At 47.1% G+C, this 20,404-nt stretch overlaps 1 protein-coding gene and 1 long non-coding RNA gene across 2 annotated transcripts in view; one reads left to right on the top strand and one right to left on the bottom strand.

Annotated features, from left to right (window-relative positions):
• Positions 1–20,404, top strand: part of ADCY6 (adenylate cyclase 6) — an 820,353-nt gene that overhangs the window by 469,735 nt on the left and 330,214 nt on the right. The gene's annotated exons all lie outside the window — the stretch shown is intronic.
• LOC138582512 (uncharacterized) overlaps positions 1–20,404 on the bottom strand; it is a 340,772-nt gene that overhangs the window by 25,277 nt on the left and 295,091 nt on the right. Inside the window, exon 2 of the long non-coding RNA XR_011305036.1 lies at positions 11,522–11,662. This is a non-coding gene — a long non-coding RNA (uncharacterized lncRNA). The remainder of the gene's footprint in view (positions 1–11,521; positions 11,663–20,404) is intronic.

The following is a 20,404-nucleotide window of genomic DNA, read 5'->3' on the forward strand; positions in this document are numbered from 1 at the left end:
TTCTTTGATCCCGCTACCCACGTCGAAGTCATTGCCCATGCCCAAGTCGATACCACCCTCTTTACCTGAAAAAGCTTTCCATCCTCAACCCAGACAGGAATTTTTCAGATCCATGTCATCCATTTTTGAAGAACACTCCTGTGAAGAGGATGTCACTTCAGCTGAAGTCAGGTTTGGTGCCAGAGAGCTCCCTGAAGAGCTAGTGGACCCGAATTCCAAAATAATAGATCTTTATGACTGTTTACAAAATGCCAGTTGCCTAGACACTTCACCTGAAGTGGAATTTGAGAGAGCAGACCCTACAGATCATGCTGATACTAGTTATAGAAATCTCATGGGAAGGGTCATTGATTTTATGGGTTGGAAGGTAGCTTCCCCAAATTTCGACCAGGATGACATGACGGACATCCTGAGTGAAGGTCCTCCAAAAGATCCTGTTCTTCCATTCCATAAAGCACTTCAGAAGAGGGTAATGGTAAATTGGAATACTCCTGATTCTATTTCAGTAGTAAACAAGAAATATGTATCAAAATACAGGTCATCTTTTTCAGATCTGGAATATTTATCTAAACATCCTTCCCATAAAAGTCTAGTGGTTCAAGCTGCAACCTCCTCTAGGCAATCGGCTTACCCCTCAATACCACCAGACGGGGATGATAAAAAAGTTGATGCTTGGGTCCGGAAAGTTTTTTCTTCGGGCAGCATGGCCCTTAAATCGACATATATAACTTGTACTTAAGCAAGATTTACATATACCCTGTGGGACTGCATGACATCAGGGGCTGATGGCATCCGGGAAGGTGAGGAACGGGATGGTTTCCTGGCTATTGTAAAAGATGGTAAAGAGGCTATGGAAGAATGCCTTCACTCGGGACTGGACACTGCTGATAGTGTAAGCAGGTCCAAGGCATCTAGCACAGTCCTACGCAGGTTTGCATGGCTAAGGAAATCTGGCTTTGCACCTGATGTGCAATCTAGATTACTTAATATGCCCTTTGAAGGCTTGAGGTTGTTTGGCAGCAAGGCGGACGAGAGCTTGGAAAAGCTGCAGACCTCAAAAGCGGCAGCAAAATCACTTAGCACTGCTATAAGACAGCCTTAACAACACTCTTACGCAAGCTCATCTTCCTGGAAGAGTCGCCCCTTTTGTTTTTAGTCTTCTTTTGGAAAAGGGAGGGGGCAGGCCAGTCAGAGGCCAACAGAGAAAACCCTTTCGTGGTGGAAAAGGGAGAGGTGCTAGATCAGCCACAGCAGTGGCTACTACCGCCTCAGCCACTGCTGCAGCTGCTGCAAAGCCACTTTGAGGTCTTCACCCACAAGACCCTGGTGGGAGGGAGAATCACTCGGTATCTGGACGAATGGCAGGGCATTACATCAGATGCCTGGGCACTAGAGATAGTGACCCATGGTTACTGCCTTCGTTTTCATCGAAGACCTCAAGATCATCCACCGGGAGCCAACTCTGTAAAAATTCCAGACCTACTCCTTGTGCAGGAGATTTTAACCCTGCTAGAGAAAGGTGCAATAGAACATGTACCTGTAGCGGAATGGTTGGTACTCTTATTTTCTCATCCCCAAAAAGGACGGCGGATTGAGACCCATCTTGGACTTAAGAAATTTGAATAAATCTCTCAGGAAGGACAAGTTCAAGATGGGGACCCTTTCTCAGATCCTTCAGGCTCTTCAGCTTCAGGACTGGCTGGTTTCATTGGACCTTCAGGATGCTTACTTTCATGTGCCAATCCATCTCAAGCACAGAAAGTACCTGAGGTTCGCAATTGGTGGTTCTCATTATCAGTTTCGGGTTCTACCATTTGGGCTGACCTCCGCCCCGAGGGTTTTCACCAAACAGATGGCCATGGTGGCAGCGAGTATCAGGAGAAGGGGGATTCACGTCTACCTTTACCTGGACGATTGGTTAATCAGGGCAGGTACACCCGAACAAGCCCAGGAACATCTGGCCTTGACCTGCCACTTCTTACACAGACTGGGCTTCTCTCTCAATTACAAGAAGTCACAAATGATTCCAAGCCAAAGACTCCAATTTATCAGAGCAGTCCTGGATACTTCCTCAGGCAAAGCCTCGCCTCCCGAGGAGAGGGCTCACCACATTCTGCAGATGGTAGCAAAGTTTCAAAATGCCCAACATCTACTGGCATTCAACTTTCTAAGGTTGCTAGGCCTCATGGAATCCTGCATTTCCCTGGTGCCAGAGGCCAGATTGAGGATGAGATCCTTTCAGTGGGCCCTAAGGACTCAATGGTCCCAATTTTCGGGGGAAATGTCAGATTTTCTGCAAGTCACAGCCAAAGTGGCTCAAGATCTCCTACGGTGGGCTTGCAAGGAGAATATCCTCAAGGGGGAACCTTTTTGGCAACCATGGCCGGAGATAACGGTAGTGACTGACACCTCACTCATTGGGTGGGGAGCCCACACCAACGATCTGACAATCAGCAGTCGTTGGTCTCCATTGGAGTCCAAACTACACATCACCCTTTTGTAGCTGAGAGCAATCAGACTAGCACTGAAGGCTTTTCTGCCCTCTGTACAGGGAAAGGTGGTCCTGATCATGACCAACACAGTGGGCATCTACTACCTCAACAAAAGAGGCGTAGGATCACTTCCACTGTGCAGAGAGGCAATGCAGCTCTGGTTCTGGGCAATGCAAGAAAGAATCTCTCTATCGGCAGTTCACCTAGCCGGAGAGCTGAACACAGCAGCGGACGCTCTGAGTAGGCAGAGCACAGTCTCCCACGAATGGGAGCTAGCGCAGGAAGTCCTTCAAGAGATCTCGCCCTTTTGGGAACCCCTCAAGTGGATCTGTTCGCGACCGGTGCCAACCGGATGTGCGAACTGTACTGATTAAGGGTATTTCCTCCAAGAGGAGCTCTAGGAGATGAATTCGTGGTGGACTGGGTATTTCCACTCCTATGCGTTTCCTCCAGTCCCCGTGATTCCTCAGGTAATCAGGAGGTTGAGAAAGTTCAGGAAAACCATGATCCTAATTGCCCCGGATTGGGCCAGGAGGACGTGGTACCAGGACCTTCTGGACATGTCCATCTGCCCTGAAATACGTCTTACACAAAGAGAGGATCTTCTCTCGCAAGAGGAAGGTCGGGTTCTCCATCCAGAGGTCAAGACACTCAGTCTTCACGCATGGTTTCTGAGAGGCTGAAATATAAGGATTTGGACCTCCCGGATGATGTAATGGAGATTTTGCTTTCGGCCAGAAGGCCAGCAACAAAATCCCGGTACCAGTGTTGTTGGAATAAGATCAGTAACTGGTACAGGGATAAGAATGTGGATCCATTTCTTTGTAATACTCCAACAGTACTTTCTTTCCTCTTAAACATGGCCAATTTGGGGCTCCAAATTGGCACTATAAAAGGATATTTGGCAGCGCTATCTGTTAAGACGGATTTCTGAACTCTGTCCTGGCGGCGCAGAAGTTCAGAAGGCCAACCTAATTACTTGGAACAGGGTAACCTCTGGACAAGCCAGACCAATCAGGGTAGCGATCGCGGCGGTCAAGACTAGGTCTCAAGAGGGGTGAGGGTGACTGAAAGCCCGCAATGAGCACACAAAGCAAGGACACTTACAAATTACTCCAAACAGGTATTATATTAAAAATATATACACATTTATTCCAAGGCCTTTAAAACAATGACCGTAGCGAGAAATCACAATACAACTCTAGTAAACCAACACATACCATACCAATACAATATATATACAAATACAAACAAGTCTCAAGCGTTAGATGCACGAAATGTGTAGTCCACCTAAAAGGGAAGGAAAACAGGCAGTGCGAAATAATGCTTAGATCCAGTCCGCCTTCAGAGGCACCTAACTAAAAGGAAGTCCGAGCCCTACGAAGAGTGGAGCCTTGTGCTCAAAAGTACCTGCACACGCTGGTGCCAACGGGCAAAAGGGGAGTCTCTTCGAGGGAAATCAGGCAGTTCAGTTTAGTGCACAAATGAAGAAGAACAGTGTTCCGCGACTCAAGCGCAGCCTCCACGGTGGGCAGAAGCAGAGCGCGAGTACGGAAAGGCGTGCTGTTTTGACACAGCAGGGAAAAGCTATGGGCTCCTGCAGGAGGGCGACCAGTTCCTAGCTATGCTACTCATCGGTCCCCGATGCAAGCAGACCCAGGCTTCTCCGCGTCAGTTTCAGTCGCTGGCAGGTTCAGAAGAGCAGGGGACGTCTCGTTGTCGTGTTGAGTCTGCAGCAGCAGAGTTGAGTAAAAGACGTCCCAAACGAAGGAACCCGCACAGTTTGTTACCACAGCAGGGCAATGGAGCGGTCTTGTATATCTGAGCCAAAATTACACTACTCACTTCAGACCTGGGAACGCCAAGTGTACGAATCGTGTGAGAGTGACAAGGACTCGAAATACTACACAACCTGGCGGCGGTTACAGAGCAAGACTCCTGTGTAGGCTGGTGAGTCTGCTGGATGGCCCAGAGACGCTTCCGAAGGCTTACTAGCAGGCGATGGTGAAGATGCCGAGAATAGCTGTCCCCGCTATTCCAAGGAACGAAGTACCAGTACAGGCCTTCTGGTTCGATCAAAGGTGAAAAGGGTTTCACAAGGCGACAGCAGTGCAGAGGAGCAGTCCTTCAGCGGGTCACCAGCGATTCCTCGGTTCAGCCTCTTGGTTGCAGGATACTTGGCTCCTGTATTCCTTCGTTCGTGAGAACTCAGGAGATCGACATGGTAGTGGTGTTTCCAGCCCCCTCTTATCCACGGTTCCCTTCGCGCCAAAACGGAGGGGACCCAATGGGAGATCCGCTCATCAACACTCACACCATTCGTGGACCTATCAAGGACCACGGTGGTCCCAGGCATTCACACCACCCTAGACTCTCTGGCACCCAGGATGTGTATTGGGACCAGACATCCCAGCCCACATCCTGGAGGCACACACCAGGCATGTAGAAGCCTGCGAAAGCATCCATGTTTCGCGGGAAAGTACATGCCCAAATAAGGAAGGCCCAGGGTCGGCTCGACCTGGGGAAGGTGAAGGGAGCAAGACGGTCAGCAGACAGGACAAAGGAGCCTCGTGGTCTGGCCATTTTGGGAGCAAGGCCACCATTTTGGGCTAAGCGCGAGAAACGCACTTAAAACGCCAAAAGGAGCTCAAAACACAAGAAATGATCGCTGCCACCATTCCCGTCCGTGAATCACTTGCACCGATCAGTTACAATCCTGAAAGAGTATCTAGGGCCTGTAGAAGGCTAGAGACCCAAGAGAGCAGTAACTTATTTTACAGTGCCCTCTTGTGTCATGTTGCACGAAAGCCGCAACATGATAAAAGAAACTACGGAAAACAGCGTTTCCCGGTACTGACTGTCTTAAGGGCATGTCCGTTTCCCCGTAAGAAGGGAGCGAAAGCCCAGAGGAGTACGGCAGAAGGCTGCACTTCTCTGGCAAAGTCGAGAACAAGGTGAAAAACAACAGCAAAAAGTTTAGGGGTTGCCACATGGAAGGAAAATTACCTACAATTACGAAATCTTTCCTAACACTATCTAACTTTAAACGATCCTCGGAAGAGGTGTCCTATTTCAAAAAGCCCTTAATAATTCAATTCTTGAAAGGGCTTACAAATGTATACCCTCCCACCCCCCAAACACCTTTTCAGGTCCCCATCTGGAATTTGAATTTAGTCTTAACATTTCTCATGTGTGCCGTTTTCGAACCTTTACATTCTTGCCCATTAAGACTTCTCATTCTTAAAACAATTTTGTTTGGTGGCTATAACATCAGGCCGCAGGGTTAGTGAGTTGCAGGCACTTCTTGTAAGCCTCCTCACACCATTTTCCATAGAAATAAAGTTATTCTAAAAGTCAAACCATCTTTCTTGCCTAAAATAATTTCTGATTTCCATCTGTCACAGAAAATTACCTTACCTTCTTTTTATCCTCCTTCTCATGCTAGTAAGGAAGAGGAAAGGTTGCGTAGACTGGACGCAAAAAGGGCTCTCAGTTTTTACATTTCCAGATTGGCAAATCTTCGACAATGTGACCCACTATTTGTTGGGTATACTGGACACAAACTGGGCCTTGGAGTGTCTAAACAAACTCTATCCAGATGGATAATTCTAGCTATCTCGGAGTGCTATAAATTGGCTGGAAAAGAGCCTCCAGATGGATTAAGGGCTTATTCAACCAGAGGCATGGCAACTTCCACGGCTCTTCAAAGGGGTGTCCCGGTGCAGGATATTTGTGTGGCGGCCACCTGGTCGTCAGTGCACACCTTTGTAAAGCATTACTGCTTGGACTCTACTTCATATCAAGGAGGATTGCAAAGGCTGTCCTTCATTCAGTTCATAATTGAAATTTCTGGTACTCCCTCCTCGAAATTCTTACTGCTTTGGGAGCCTATCTAAAAATGACGAATACGTGGGAGGACTCCATCCATTCGAAGAACAAGTTACTTACCAACTGTGACGTTCTTTCGATTGGATGTTCCTCCCACGTATTCCTCATTGACCCTCCCAACCTACCGCTACGTACAGTTTACACCAGTTGCACTCGAAGCCCCTTTAGAGCCTGAGGACTTAAAGCCTGATCAGCTGATGCGACCGTGAACACCGTAAAAACTGAACTGAGGTAACGGGTGCCACTCAAGCCCTTTATATAGCGGATGACGTCGACGCTCGACGGCAGCCCTCGAGGGACGACTCCGCAGCCTCGAACACAGCGCCCTCTGGTGAACATTTTTTCTGAAGCAGCAGAGCTGGGATACGAATATCTAAAGATGAGGAATACGTGGGTGGAACATCCAATCGAAAGAACGTTACAGTTGATAAGTAACTTGTTCTTCTGGATTATAGATATGGTCCTTTTTGGCCCTTTCCCATGGGGAGTCCGGATGAGCCTTCATTTTATGGCCCCCATCTAGGAGGATATTCATGCAGAGCACACCCTTAAACATGCTGTCTCTGTTGCGATTAGAACAATTGGCATCGTTTTCAGAAGTAACGCCCCATGTTGGTACATAGTCCAACTATGTCTCAAAATATTGCAAAACAGTCGGCTGTGGGAGTACCAATATTTTTGGGCAATCAGTTCCTAAAGTCAACCCCATTTTTTTCTAAAGTTTGAGATAGCAAATCTCTTAGTGTGGAAAACATCCCTGTTTAAAATGGTCCCTACAGCTTAATTCATCAAACTTTCCTACTTGAAATGCTTTATTTTCTGGCAAAACATCTATTGATGTGGTGCATGTAATGAATGTCAAAGGAGGCCAAGCTGGAAGTAGAGCTCCGAAGTTGCCATGTACGTAACGTTTCACGTTTGTATGTGTGCTCTTTATTTGGTGTCATTAGGCATCTTCCATACTGACATTCAAGTGTAATCTCCTCATAAAAGCCTGTGGGGAAATGCACTGATAAAAAGCTGTGGTAATTGCGTGCACATGACCGTGGGTATGGTTTTATTCTTGCGGTTCTTAACAGGTGGCTTAGCTTGCCGTGTCTGTGTTTTTTGTTAATTGAACTGCAGTTCTTGTATCAGGTTTCCTCATGGGGCACCAGGTTCTGTCATGTGAAAAGCACTAATGTGTCCCTTGCTGCCCTGTGCTTTCAGAGATGTTCTGGATATAGAAGTGCGCAGGCCTAACCCTGCTCTGCGCCAAGGTGCTTAGAATTCCCAACTCCCCTGTTTTAATTAAACCACGCTCGGCTCCTCTGGGAGCCTGTAAACACTTGCAGCCTTTTGACGATCAGGCTGGAGGGATCTCTGCTCCAAGAGTGTGTGCAGCAAGGCAAGGTTTATCTGGGAGCCTGGAAACACCAACAGCTTTTCCATGCCCAAGCCAGTGGAGCACTGATCTCCAAAGAGGTGTGTGTTGATGCCCAGTACTGCCTGGTAAACACATTCAGCTCTGTGTCTCTGGATATAAGGAGCAGCAAATACTGCTGTCCTTGCATTAGTTCTCAGTTGAGTAAAATGGAGAAGGAGCTGTTCTGCCAAGAGAAGAGGGTTGCTCTCCGAGTGGTTTAATCGACTGGTGTAGATGAATGTGTGTATTTTGTATTTCTTTGTATTTGTTATTTATAGACCGCCTTACACCAAGGCGCTGTACAAAACCAATTACAATGAAAAGAATAATACAATACAACATGAACTTACAATGAGACTAAAATACAATTAAGATTGAAATAAGAAAGTTTCCGAAGCAGCACAAAAAGTAGGATAGGAGTGAATAGATTGCAGAGGAAGAGCATTCCAGTAGAGAGAAGCCAGCAAAGAGAGAGAACAGAAGCGAGAAGAAGCACATGGAGGGTGAGGCAAAGTTAAAAGAAAGTGGGTTTGAGAGCGAAGAGTACGAGAAGGGACATAAAAGGAAAGGAGAGGCGAGATAAATAGGAGCAAGTCCATAGAAGATTTGAATAATATACAGGATAACAGTTGAATTTAAGTTGAGAGGGGAAGTGTAGCCATCGAAGAGAGGCCAACGAGGCAGAGATGGAGTCACGAACAGATGAAGAATACAGAAGATGAATAGAGGGATTAAAAACAGACTTAAGAGGAGCTAGATGAGAGATAGGAGACCAAAGAGGAGTACAGAGCAATAAACAGTTGAGAGAAGATTAAAGAAGAGATTAGAAGATTAGTGTTATGACATAAGTCATTTATAATGCGCCTGTACACAAGTGTTTCTAGGTGCGACAAGACACAGAAGGGGGAGACAAAGGGAGGACAGAACAAATGATCGTACTAGGCCTTGTGTCATTCAGATCGTGCAAGGGAGAAGGGAGAGAAGTGCCAGGGGGAGGGAGGGAGGAAAGTGCAATAGGCCAAAGCTCAAGTAAGTACCCCCGGGGTAGCAGGTTCTGAGTAAGTACTAGGAGGCAGGGTACTGTAGGGTTGCAGGTACATTCCTTAAGTGCACGGTAATCCCGGAGGCTGTACAAGGGGTTACTGGTTCAGAGGGTGGCCATGTAACCAATTAGCGCAGCAGACGGGTCATCAGCAGGGCAGAGAGTGAAAGCAGAAGTGAAAAGGAAGGACTGGAGTTGCTTCCGGAACCTTAGGTGGTCCTGTTCAAGTTTGAGAGAGGCAGGGAGGCTGTTCCAGAGGGAGGCACCAGCTGAGGAGAGAGATCTACCCCCACTCTCTGCCTGGAGAGAGTTGGAATTAGATGAGCGAAGGGCTCAATAAGTAAAGTGCTTAGGAAGAGAGAGTTGGATGTAGTGTGATCCCTGGCCCAAGAAAGCCTTGTGGACAATGCATAGGGTCTTGAAATTGATCCTTGCAGCCACCGGGAGCCAGTGCAGAAATTTTGGGGCTGGAGAGATACGATCGCTGGGCTTGAGGCCAAGGACAAATCTTGTAGTCCTGTTCTGGATTAGTTGCAGAGGGTGAAGAGTAGAGGCAGGATTTAGAAAGGTGCTGTTGCAGAATCCAGCCTTCAGAGACAGTGAGCTTCTAGGAAAAGTGGAAACAGGAAGAATACCACTGAGCAGGTGCTGTTGCTAGTGGGACTTCATAGAGGTACGTGATGTGAAGAGAGAGTGGAGTCGAAGATGACACCAAAGTTTTTTGCTTCGCAGGAAGGCGCAGGGAGAGGACCCAAGGAGGGCAGCCAGAGTGAAAGGGGGAAAGCGGAAGCATAGGTCCCAATGAGAAGGATCTCGTCTTACTGGCATTAAGGCAGACATCGTTGGAGGCGCACCATTCCTGAATCGTGGATAGACGGTCAGGAATGAGCGAGAGAGAAGAGGAAGCTAAGGGGAGCCTGAAGGAGAGCGCAGTGCTGTCTGCATAACACTGAAAGTTAGAAGAGAAGGTAGAGATGAGGTGGGCCAGAGGTGCCAAGTAGACCTTGAAAAGCCAGGGTGATAGGTTGGAGCCCTGGGGAACACCACACCACATGTGGAGAAGAGAGGTGGTGGAGAGGAAGGACCCAAGTTGGACCTGGGAGGGTCGATCCAGACAGGTCAACCAGGCTAGGGCCTGGTCCGTGGTGCCCAGGTTGTCACAGAGACAATTGATCAGGATAGCATGGTTGACCATGTTGAAAGCAGTGGAGGATGAGGACAGAAGGAAGGCTAGAGTAGAACTTAGAGAGCAGGTCTTCACGGATGTTCAGGAGAGCAGTTTCCGTGCTTCTGGCTGCTCTGAAGCCAGACTGATGGTCATGGAGACAACCAACAGATTCAGTATGGAGAGTAAGCTTAGAGATGAAAGTGGCACTGAAAGTTAGAAAAGGTCTAACTTTCCGGATATTGATGAGATGAAAATGACAGGAACGGGATGTAATCGAGATGTGATGTGCGAAAGAGAGATTCGTGTCAAAATGTAAGCCAAGATGCGGGCAATAAGGGAAAAAAGCAGATGAGAAGGGGAAAATAAGACAACGGGAGGAGGAACCGGCAGAAGAATAGTATTTTCAGAAAAAAAGTGAACTTCAGTCTTAGGATTCAGAACAAAGAGTGGTCTGACATCCAGATTTTGATAGCACAGAGACAGGCAGAGAGATTCATGCATATAGTAGGTGTAAAAGAAGAATGAGATAGAAATAGTTTGGTGTCGTCAGCATAAAAATGAGACAACCCAAAATAAGATATATTATCCAAGGGGGAGAAGTAAGGGGGGAAAAGAAATGGGCCAAGAACAGACCTTTGTGGAACACCAAGGGAAAGAGGAAGGGGATCAGAGCAAATACCGGCCCAAGCTACTGAGTAGGTGCGGTAAGATAGATAAGATTGAACCAGAAAACCCAAAAGAAGAAACGGATTGAAGAAGTAATGTGTGATCCACTTTATCAAAAGCAGCAGATAAGTCCACGAGTAGAAGAATTAAAGATTGTTTAACATAGCGGATAGAAAGAAGAGTCTGATGGAAAGAAGAGCAGTTGCCGATGAGTGAAGGAGTTGATAACCAGTCTGGAAATGAGGTAAAATAGAATTAAGAGTGACAAAAGAAGCCTGGTAGTAAACAGACCCAACAATTTAAAAAGGTAAGCAAGGAGAGAAATAGCACAAAAATTAGAAGGGATGGCAGGATCCAAGCAGTGTTTTTTCAAGACAGGAAGAATGTCCTGTTTAAATAGAAGAGGGAAAGTAGAAGTGATAAGAGAGATATTAAGAAGACTGGTAATAAAAGAATGGAGAGAGGGATAGATTTCAGAAATAAGTAGAGCGAAGAGGATTTTTAGGAGACTCATTCGGATGAGCCTTGGAGATAAGTAAAGCGGTGTCGGAATTAGAGATAGGTGAAAAGGAAGAAAGAACTGCAGTAGAAGGAGAAGAGGAAACCGGGCAGGAAGAAGATGGTGAAGTTAGAGAAATGGCAGAACAAAGAGATTTCACTTTAGAAGTGAAGAAATTAGCAAAGTCAGATGCAAGAATTGTGGAGAGAAGGGAGTGATCAGGCCGAGGGGGAGCCAATAGATGCGAAAGAGATTGGAAAAGATGGTGAGATGATAGAGAGTGCAAGAGATCAGAATAATGGAGTTGTTTACAAAAAAAGAAGTGCCTCATACAAAGTATGATAAGAATGGAAGTACTCACCATCAGACCTAGATCGAGATGTGTGGACAGCAATAATCCAATTGAGAAATTCTGGCTGGCCAGGTCCTGTTGTTGGTATGATTTATCTCTAGGAAACCAGGATCCTTTGCGCTTTCCGTGGCTCAGCAGGCAAGGTAAACTCTTAGGAAGGCAGTGGAGAGTTAATATAGAGTATAATACACATATAACATTCCATAAGAGCACCTGCACAAAAGCGTTATGAAAATAAGGCGTTATAAGTATTTGTCGTGCATGTGAGTGAACTTTAATTGGGAATAGTGTCTTCATGTTCAGCGGTCTTGTCCCTACCAGTTGGGCACCCACGAATGTCCAAAGTCCTATGGATACTCCAAATCTAAAATCCAGCACTAAGTGTCCTGAACGCCCCTTCAGATCCGAATCCCCTCAAATGCAGGTCCAAATCTCCTTAAATGGAGGTCAGGCTCTCCAAGGAAACTATAAGTGGCCCAATGGATAAGGTGGTGATCCAGAGGCAAGATTTGCTATGGAAATCTGGTAGGGTGCAGCTGTACTTTTCGCAGTCAGTACAGTCCCACCAGCGGACAATGTTCAGTTAAGTAGATTAACCTCCCGCCTACCCAACGATACTTGTAGAGTTCTTATTTGTACTTGAGTTCTGCAGGAGTAGTCCTTGGGCTCTCTGCGTTATCAGTCTTTCTAGTGCTCCTGCCTATTGTGTTGGATAAAGGGTGGGATGACCTTGAGGCTTTCCACCCCAATGTGTCCACTGAGCTAGACGAAGGGTGCAGAGATCTTCCGGTTTCCCTGAGTCTTTTGGGCAGCCTGGTATCCACAATAAATGGCTGAGCTTTGACATGTGGAGCTTGTCTAGTTGCAGCAGCAAGTCCTTCTTGTGACTGGCTTTAGTTTGGCACTCATCTTGTGCTTTGTGTTGGTCCAGTGGTTAGCACCTAGCCTGCAATTAAGAGGGTGCACCAATTTAAACAATTGGCAACCATTTAATTAGTGGTGGCTGCCACATTCAAACACTCTAGGTGTGCTTCCCGATGTAATGAGTCACAGTTGTCATTGAGCTAAGGGAGGTTCTCCATGTTGACGGTCACAAGTTAGATCTCGCTGTTTGAAATGTTCTGCTTGGAGAAAGAGGCAGGGGTCACCAATATCCTGCTGCAGATGATGTGCTTTGGCACTGGGAATCCACTATGAGCTGTGGCTGAAAGAGAAGGTGTCCAGCTTGCAATTCTTCTCCAGACACTAGGAAGACCAGTTGAACCGGGACGAGAATATCTGGCTCTTCAAATATCTGAAATAACAAGCTTGACCCAGAAGTACACCAGTAAGTAAACTCTGCCAAACAACAAACACTGTCAGCAACTGAGAATGAAACGGTGAGGTGAAACGGGATCACCAGAACCCGCATCTCCTGGTGACATGCTCTGATCTGAAGGACGAGAGGCATAATCAGATCAAAAGACGAAGACCACCACTGCTGCCCATGAACAGGCAAGGTGAGCGACAGAGAGCCTGCATACACCCAAACATAAAGAGAAGGCAGTGAGGCTGTGGACCAGAGATGTAGAGATCCAAGGTGTAAAGCCACAAACCGGCAAGTGAGAGGCCCAACGCAACTTGGAGGGCAACCGATACAAGCATTGTCAATGCCAACAGTTTTGGCTTTTGTGTAGGGAAGTAAGACATTTGCCAGGAACTGACATAGTGGTATTTACTGCCCATCGATGTCAGCCGTTGCAAAATGGTGCGAGTACCTGGGAATATTATAGCAGTGCCTAGTAAATGCCTAATAATTGTACACAAGCACAACTGTTGGCTTTGCCAATGCTTGTTATTTACAGGACTTCAGAGAAGGACAAGCATAATGCTTATATATTGGCTAAATGCAGACCTGGTTGACATTTGTATTACACGAGTAGTGCGTTTACAACTCCAATGAAGTCCCTAAACCTAAGAAGACTGCTTAGAAAAAATGCTGGCAGGCACTTCAAGCACAAAGTTTGATGGCTCAAAAAAGTTTGCTCTGAGATCCTAGGAGGGCGTGTTTTGGGTGGAGAGGGGTCGGGTATGGGTGTAAGTGGCCATAGGGATTAGGATGGCCATGGGCAGTCACTGGGTGGGTTGCTTTGATGCAAGCAAGTCATGCCATACCAAGTAAGTTCAAATAACTTGCTTTTTTATTCATAGGAGAAAGCTCCTTTAGGCAATGACTCTGGTCCCCCGTCCTTCCTCCAACCGTCAACCTTCTTTCTCCATTCTACAGTCTCCCTCCTCTTTACACCTCTATACCTCACATTCTACTAACGGCATCATTCTTAACACCTCCCTTCCTTCCTTCTAATTCAACCCTTTAACTGGATTGCTCCCATCACTTCTTCTGACCACTGCTGTTTTCTCCTTTCTCCACGATACAGAGGACCACAAATCCTTCACTACCTCCACTTCCTCTGTGAACTTAGACTGTCCTTTTCTTACTCTTCCCGGTAATCAAAGTTTAATCACATCCCAGCATCAACTCCACTTCATTATAACAATTTCTTCCATCGTACCTTACTTTGGACTTCAGCCCACTCTTTAATCCTCCCACTCAATGTCTCCAAGTGCACCCGCCCCGTCTTTGACCTCTTCATCTTGGACATAACTGTGTATTTGGGTTGCACCCCATCAAATCTTCAGAGATTTCCCTGTCCCTGCATGCAACACGAACCTGTACTAGAATACTCTCCATCACTGCCCTGATCCAATCATCTCTGGTCCTGAACGCAATGCATATGACATCAATCGGCGTACAGTTGAACCTCTCCACACATCTCTTCCCATGTGGAAGATACAATGCTGTGGTCACATGCTCAACATCAACGGAGGGCCATTGCCAGACAACATGCACGAGGGAAACCTCTCTCTCTCTCTCTCTCTCTCTCTCTCTCTCCAAAACAAAGGTTCTAAACTGTATTACGCCACTAGACGTGACATTCCTTGTCAAACATACTTCTGGCCACTTGGAAAACATATTCATTAATACCAATTTATAAGTGTCTCTTGGACCCCTAATGTTGAAAGGTCCCAATAAGTCCAACGCAATCTCTTCCCAAGGAATTTTTGGAACCTATTTCACCCTCATGGGAGGTTTATACGTGCAAAGGCTCTTATCACTCCATACACACTCATTACATTCAGATAACCTCTCAAATTGATCAAGCCCGGGCCACCTGAAATCAACCCAGATCAATGCTTTTGTTATACTAACCCCCAGGTAACCCTTACGTCCCAACTCCACCACTTTAGCTCTCATCCCATCGGGTACTACCAAACTATGACCTTTTCACAAATAATCCCGTGTGTCCAATAACTCATCACTAACCTTCTCCAGCATGGGATCTGGCATGGATTCACATGCTCATGAATATTCCCCGTCGTCAGGCTGGGAATCCTCGGTAATGAAAAATCAGTATCAGTTTCGTTTCTGATCTGTCTTTCGTAGTATAACCAATAACTGATCTCTGCGTCATACTGACCACACCCAATGGCTGACATCTCCCTAAGCCCCGCCTCTGGCAGCCATCTTCAGATTTTTACTGCACTTTCAAGTGTTGGGATCCTCGTGCTATTGCTTTCGAGCTTTAGTGCTTTTTTCGCGCTTTTTCATAGGAGAATTTTCTCTTTTTCGGTCAAAAGAGCCTCAAGCTCCACCGTTTCTTTATCCGATCATCGGGGACCCGTGTCAGATTCTGCTACGCCCCTCAAGGGTGAAGATTTCGTCGAGCCACGCTTTTGGAGGACTCCAGAAGTTTCTCAGGCCCATCTCGACATGGCCCAGGAGAAGGGAAGCTCGACGCCCAGAAAGCTGTTCAGGGTCTGCCCTCGATGCCAACTTCAAAATGTCTTTAAGGAGGATGAACACTCCCTTTGCCTCTACTGCCTGCATGAGGACAAGACGCACGTGGAGAAGGACTGTGCGTTTTGCGGCAATATGTCGGAGCGTGTTAGGCAGAAACCTGTGCAGTTCCCTTGGGGACCACTGCAAAAGATTTAAGACCACAGGTATAGCAGTAAACCTACTTGGTAGCAGTCTGCACCACCCAGATTTACCTGGTAGCTGTGGCTGAGCAGTCAGACTTCCCTCAAGAAGAGTTAGGCAGTATGTAAAGTATACACAATAGGTACTCAAATACAATAGCACAAGCAAACACTGACCAGAGCTTGGTTTCAAAAGTATATAGTTATTTATTTATTAAACACACATAAGTTGAAATCACTCTAGCAAAATATAGTAAAAACACTTCAAACACAGTTATAATGAAAGCAGTTTCAACCCTTACTCCTATCTAGACAACTCTAGGTTAACACCACATAATTAAAACAGAGGTGAGCGCTTAACGTTAGATGACACTCTAGTAGGTTCAAGAAAGGGGTAAAAAGAAACAGGAATGGGTTAAACACACCACTCTAAGGTCCAGAACACTTGCAATAGGCTCAAAGAAGCACAAAGTCACAGGTGAGCAAAAGTCACTAGGCAGGGCCCACTCTTAGAGTAGCCGGAGCGAAAATGTGCCCAAGATCACACTGTTATTAGGGATTCAAAGTCTTGCAAAGAGTTAGAAAGAGTTTAGAGTGGCTTAGAAAGTTTAGCCAGGGTGTTCCAGGCACTCCCAGGTTCGAAAGCCGGGGGCTAAATCTACCCCGTACAGTCGGTGGCAAGGGAAGCCAGGCGGAACACGGTACCTTAAGCGGAAAGGATCCTCCAGCGGTGGCAGTTGTTCCAGGCAGTGGTAGCAAGGCTCGACGTCGGTCAGGGGAGAAGAAGTTCTCGCTGAAGAGCAGAAGAAGAGGGTCGTTGCACTGCCCGGGAAGAAACCAGCCGCGGAGTCCTCCGGTTAAAGGGTTGTACCGACTTTCGTGGTTGGGGTAAAAGTGGTGGGGTTCCGGTTGCCGGGGTGCTTGGCACTGGCAAGGCGGCCACGAGATACCTCGAGAAGCGGAAAGAAGGTGAAAACCGGTTGTCCCCACCAGTCAAGGGAAGGAGCCACTCCGTTAAGAGTTCTCCTCGGTCGTCGGGAAAAGTGGTGAGACGGTTCAGCAGGGCTCCACCGGGTGGTGTCGTCGAAGCAGGTCGGCTCAGCTCTTCCCTCGTCGGATTCTTGGTCCTGTGGCGACTTCTGAAGTTCCAGTCCCCAAAGCCCTGCTTTTATGCAGCAAACCCCCATTCACCCAGCCTAGCTGTCACTCAAACATGCTAAGTGGTGAGCCGGCCGGCTCACCACTTGGGCCAATCAGGACGGAGTGCGACTTGAGTTACCAAGGTAACTCAGTCCAGGGTGCCTAAATCCCCCTCCACCCCTCCTAAGTAGCCCAGACAGAGTGGCTCCACTTTGGAGGGCTTCTGTGGAGAAGCCCGCCAAAAGTGGAACAAAGGGCTCCACTTTGGGTCAGAGTTACAGAGGCGAACGCCAACGCCATTTTAGAATCAAGTTTTGGCAAAAAGTCCCAACCGGAGTTATAATAATAAATATATAAACCGGCGGTATGTTTAAGGCTACCGTAAATAAATAATTAAATGTGTTAGCCTAAAACAATGGGAAATCCCATAGGGAAATATTCACGGTCGAATATAAAAAGTAGTTTCCACTGCCACCAGCCAAAACTCGATCAGGGGGGACGGAGACGTGCCCCCTCGACTAACAGACCCTGGGGCAATCGAATTGCCCCAGCCAGTACGTCCACAATATGATGGTTTGTACTGGTTCTGTTCAGGATTCAAGACTAGCAAAGTCTTTGGTGACTTTACATGCCCTGGGAGACAGTAGTCAGTCCCAGGGTATGGAGTCTATGTTGGGGAGTCCCTAGGACACCCCTGGGTCACGGCACAGAGGGTGCTGTGTAACCCACATCACAAAAATACATGAGGCCCTATGGAGTAAAAGACCCCATAGCCCATTCAACACAAGGTTTAACCAAGAAAACACACTTCAACATGTCCAAGAGTTGAGGGTAAAAGAGTCTCACTCTTGGCAGGAGAAAAAAAGAAACCCCAGAAATCCAGCAAAGCTGCTGGGGGACTCACTAGGTAGGGAAATTCAGCCTAAACAGAGAATTCTCCCTAACACTCGCCCCCCCCAGACTAAGGGACAGGAGGATTTAATCCACTCCTGGATGAACCTCATACCTCTAGTCGATGGTATACATCCTAGAGAGTCCATCAGCATTTTGATGGTGACACCTTGACCTATGTTCAATGGAGAACTCAAAGGTTTTCTTCTGCAAGCTAACGGACCTACAGACCCTTTGAGGAACATCAGTCTTTTTGTTATAGGGGATCTGGTTGACCAGTCCCTCAGAAGTTGATACAACTTCTGAACCTAGGTTAGGCTTTTTGAAGGGGTCCTTATAAAGGATTCCCTTAGATCTAGAGGGGCCTCCAAGGTTCCTCACCACCTCTCTTGTGGGAGCAGGTTGGGTCTTAGGCCTCTTGGTTGGAGGGGTTGGGGTTAGGCAATGTACCTGCTTCCCCTTCCTCTTAGATCTACCCTTACCTATTTTAGGAGTTTCCCCCCTAATATTAGGTTTTGAGTTGGGGTCTTCAGTAGAAGGTCCAACAGTCTGAAGGTTTTTGGCCTTAGACTTTTCTTTTCTGGTTTTCCACCAGCACTGAGAATTACCAGTTCTCTCAGGTTCAGATAGGGGCCTAGTTGGTCTATCCACCTCTTCCTCAGAAGCAGGGGGAGTCAGAGACTCGGAGACTAGGGGAACAATGATGGAGCTTGGTTGGGGCTCCCATGTTCCTAGCATACTATCCTGAAATATGCCTGCTCTCCTGAGCTCAGACAACACTTGGCTGATTCCAAGGAATTAGATTCCCGGAAACTAGCTAGGGCTGCTGACTTGTGGGTTGCCAACAGGGCCACTCACAAGGATTCTGGGGTAACTCAGAAGAAGGATGGGGAGAAACAGCCTAAAACAGACTCCAAAGAGAATTCTAATAATTCCTATCCCAAAGAGGGCCCCAAACCACAAAATAACCAGGGTAAGCCACATGGGAGACCTAGTCAGGCTACTGTACCTTCTGGCCACAAGCCAGAAGGAGGTCAGAACAAGCCACCCTTCCAGAGAGCATTTGGACAATGCTATGTCTGTCAGGGTACTGACCATATCAAAGGAGATCCCAAGTGCAAGGGTAAACCTGCAGGGATCAGCACAGTCTCCTTAGCCTTCACTCCTGAGGATGAAGTACAGATGGCTAGTGCCCACTTTGAACTCTTTGCTGAAGAACCCTTGGGTCTTCAAGCAACTGTAAACTTAGAGCCTATGGGTCTGGTTAGTCCCCAGAATAGGGTTGTGTATAACTCCCTACCTGTTAACTCTAAGGTGTATTATGTGGACAGTGTTCTTGTCAATGGCCAGGATACTCCTGCCAGGAGAGACACTGGGGCCAGCAGAACAGTAGTGGATGAAAGCTTCTTTCAACCTGAGGATGTGGCCAAAGCACCCAAAGGTCCCACTAAGATGTCTGGAGGCCCTGTCCAAATGGTTCCTATTCTACCAGCCCTCATTCAATGTAACAACATGACAGTAAGGATCCCTGTCAGTGTTCAGACTGAGGTACCTGGGAAGGTCCTGTTAGGGAATGACCTAAGAACTCTAGGAGTAGTGTCACATACCCCCAGGCCTCCCAGTATGGAGAAGCAGAACTTAACCAAATTGGCTAGAAAGGCTACCTTGAAGGACCCTTCTAAGCCTGTGGGACCCTCTACTGAGAACCCCACTACAAGCCCTGGTGTTAGTAAGTTGACCTCTAACTCAGGCACATTTCAGGATAGTATGCTAGGAACATGGGAGCCCCAACCAAGCTCCATCATTGTTCCCCTAGTCTCCGAGTCTCTGACTCCCCCTGCTTCTGAGGAAGAGGTGGATAGACCAACTAGGCCCCTATCTGAACCTGAGAGAACTGGTAATTCTCAGTGCTGGTGGAAAACCAGAAAAGAAAAGTCTAAGGCCAAAAACCTTCAGACTGTTGGACCTTCTACTGAAGACCCCAACTCAAAACCTAATATTAGGGGGGAAACTCCTAAAATAGGTAAGGGTAGATCTAAGAGGAAGGGGAAGCAGGTACATTGCCTAACCCCAACCCCTCCAACCAAGAGGCCTAAGACCCAACCTGCTCCCACAAGAGAGGTGGTGAGGAACCTTGGAGGCCCCTCTAGATCTAAGGGAATCCTTTATAAGGACCCCTTCAAAAAGCCTAACCTAGGTTCAGAAGTTGTACCAACTTCTGAGGGACTGGTCAACCAGATCCCCTATAACAAAAAGACTGATGTTCCTCAAAGGGTCTGTAGGTCCGTTAGCTTGCAGAAGAAAACCTTTGAGTTCTCCATTGAACATAGGTCAAGGTGTCACCATCAAAATGCTGATGGACTCTCTAGGATGTATACCATCGACTAGAGGTATGAGGTTCATCCAGGAGTGGATTAAATCCTCCTGTCCCTTAGTCTGGGGGGGGGCGAGTGTTAGGGAGAATTCTCTGTTTAGGCTGAATTTCCCTACCTAGTGAGTCCCCCAGCAGCTTTGCTGGATTTCTGGGGTTTCTTTTTTTCTCCTGCCAAGAGTGAGACTCTTTTACCCTCACTCTTGGACATGTTGAAGTGTGTTTTCTTGGTTAAACCTTGTGTTGAATGGGCTATGGGGTCTTTTACTCCATAGGGCCTCATGTATTTTTGTGATGTGGGTTACACAGCACCCTCTGTGCCGTGACCCAGGGGTGTCCTAGGGACTCCCCAACATAGACTCCATACCCTGGGACTGACTACTGTCTCCCAGGGCATGTAAAGTCACCAAAGACTTTGCTAGTCTTGAATCCTGAACAGAACCAGTACAAACCATCATATTGTGGACGTA

Source organism: Ambystoma mexicanum, chromosome 3q (assembly GCF_040938575.1).
Source record: "Ambystoma mexicanum isolate Mex_15411 chromosome 3q, UKY_AmexF1_1, whole genome shotgun sequence".
NCBI lineage: Eukaryota > Metazoa > Chordata > Amphibia > Caudata > Ambystomatidae > Ambystoma > Ambystoma mexicanum.